We start from the raw sequence: 3,236 nt of genomic DNA on the forward strand, positions 1-3,236 counted from the left end.
ATATATATATGTATATATATATATATATATATATATATATATGATATATATATTTCTGAAAATTAGTTATGTTGATACCTGACACCTACCCATAAGAATTCTAACATATTACGGTCATTTATGTGCCAAAATGTTGCTATTAAGGAGGACCGACGAGAAAATTACAACCTACCATCGAATGGTATAAACACAACCCTCAAAGAAACAAGAATTAAAAAAAGCCAATAGCGAGGAAGTCAACTCCGTGCTACCCATAACAACGCATGACACTCGATATTCAAGACACCCAACTGTCATACCGAAATACTTCCATAAATGATGTTATACTTAGCCTACAAACTGATGACATCTTGGACCAGCACTATAGCAGATGCCTTCCACGGCCAACCGCTCTCACTTAGGTGATCTGGGTCAGCCGTTCTGATGACATCGGTCAGGCAGCTTAACTGATGTCACCCTTAGCAATCAGGAACAATGCAAGCTCTAGAACAGAGATCACCGTCATATAAATTGTAAGAGAGTGTAAGGAACTGCCAAGCCTTCAAACATGGTCATGTGAGACACACCACATCTCTCCAAAGAAGCCTCCAGTATCATAGAAATCAAAACTACTCATGAGCAAAAGCCTGAAACTACGGATTTTGGGACATTCCAATAAACAAAGGCCTGAAACTATGGAATGGGACAACCCCATTATTAAAGGCCTGAAACAATGGCATGAGGCAAACTCCTGATTAAAAGGCATGAAAATATGAAATGGGACAAGTTATGATCAAAAGCCTGATCTACTGAATTGGAAACACTCATAGTTAAACACCTACAATTATGAAATTGGAAAACCAATAAGCAAAATCCAGAAATTATGGAATGGGAGAAACCCAACAGAGTTGAAACAGTCAAACATGTATCAACTTTTTCACTTCTTGTTTTTTCAGTTCCTTTTTTATTTACTTTTAAACATTTGTTTGATACATTAAAAAAACTATTTTGCAATAATGATTCAAGCAATGATGCCAGATAGTAGATATATTTTTTCTAAATGAGAAAATTTATTTCCCTTCCTTCAACCACATTACTAGTCAAGTGACATTGGATATTTTAATCATGTTTCTTAATCATTGTACCTTGCAGCTTTATATCCAGCTGGTCCAGTTAATAGTACCTGGATTAGAGCTGCAAGCTCAGGATGCGAGCACCAACTACCTTGTAGGTTAATACCACTCAAAGCCAGAACAAATAAAAGTATTGGGTTTGGAAGAGTGAAGAGTTTCGTGATGAAACCTGAGGAAAATACAGAACTCCATAAAGTAGGCGAAATCCAGAAGCTGGATGGAATGAATGACTAACTAAACATAGTGGTGGCTCTTTATCATCATCCCCAAACTCTATCATCCACAGCAGTTGTAGTGATAGAGAAGGAAATGTGACACCAGAAGAGTTGCATATCTTCAGAGAACAGACATCTGGGAAGAGGGATCCTAGGCAAACTGCTCATATATATAATATATATATATATATATATATATATATATATATATATATATATATATATATATATATGATTTTGGAAACTCTGAACATCAAACTACGAGCTCCAACTTTAAACAACCATTCCTCTGCTGTCCCATTGTTTTTAGCCTAATTATTCTGTCATTCCTTGTGCCTCTTGAAGTTGTTTACTTTTAGTGTGTTTTTTATCTTTGATGCTGAAAGGTTGGTTGGGTGTTGAGCTGTTTTTTGGCTGTGGTTTTGTGAATATATGACTTTTACTTTTTATGATATTTGTTATTACTTTTATCTTTGTGTAATTTAGTTTTAATTTTTAAATATTCTTCTCGTCATTTGTAAGTTGTTTGGTATTTCTGGTCTGTTTTAATCAAGTGTGCATGTAATTTAAGTATGAGAGTTGTAGTTTTACCATTAAACTGTTTTTAATTTTCAACTATTGGATCTTGTGATCAGCTCTTATTTTATGTTAACATTTTATACTTTATTTTGTAGAAAAATCCCTGAAGATGTGGTGATGTTGTCACGAAACGTAGGATTAAAGGATAATGTGAATCTCTTCGTGTTCCTGCCCTTGATCTTCTTTAATATATATTATATTATTATATATAATATATATATATATATATATATATAATATATATACAGTATATAAAAAATATATATATATATATATTATATATATATATATAATTAGGAGCAGTTTGCCACCTCCTCCTTTTGATCATCAGATAATTCCTGATTAATTTTAACATTAGACATCTTCACTCTGAATATACCTTGGCACAACTGGTACCTCATATTCATATATATATATATATATATATATATATATATATATATATATATATATATATATATATGTGTGTGTGTGTGTGTGTGTGTGTGTGTGCGTGTGTGTGTGTGAGAGAGAGAGAGAGATAGAGAGAGGAACCAAGGTAATCTTAAAAATAGTAAAATGACTAGAATATTCAATAACCCAAAGTGCTTGGACCAAGAGCTGGAACAGAACCAGACTCCCGTTGGACGAGTGGACTTCGCGCTCGGCTACCAATCTGGTGGTCCAAGCTCGATTCTCGCCTCGGGCAACGCGAAATCAGAGGAATTTATTTCTGGTGATAGAAATTCATTTCTCGTATAATGTGGTTCGGATCCCACAATAGGCTGTAGGTCCCGTTGCTAGATAACCAATTGGTTCCTACCCACGTAAAAAATATCTAATCCTTCGGGATCCGCCCTAGGAGAGCTGTTAATCAGCTCAGTGGTCTGGTAAAACTAAGATATACTTAATACTTAAGATACAGAACCATGTAAAATGCAGTCACCAGATGAAGTCTGCCAAAAGGAGAGCAGGGCAGAGCAACCAGCCCAAGTTAAGTCAATCATTGAGCCAGGGTCCTTAGAAGACATATAATGGACGAAAAAATGGGTGAATTTAATATCAGGACCGGATGGTATCAAACCATCAGACATCAGAACATTGAGTTATTAAGATATGAAAAAAAAGTTTTACTTTCTTTTACACACCAAAATGAAGAACCACCCTACTACCGAAAACTGATGCCCTTAAGGAGCAAAGACTACCAGTCAGTTAATTATATGAAGTAGCCTTCATACAATTTCAGTAAAAACACCATTAGAGCACTTTCCCACATCCTTATGTAAGAAGGGCTAAACCATAAGCCTAAAAATGGTGTAAATGCTAATATCCTGCTCCTACAGAAACTGTT

This window comes from Macrobrachium nipponense, chromosome 36 (genome assembly GCF_015104395.2).
Source record: "Macrobrachium nipponense isolate FS-2020 chromosome 36, ASM1510439v2, whole genome shotgun sequence".
Lineage (NCBI taxonomy): Eukaryota > Metazoa > Arthropoda > Malacostraca > Decapoda > Palaemonidae > Macrobrachium > Macrobrachium nipponense.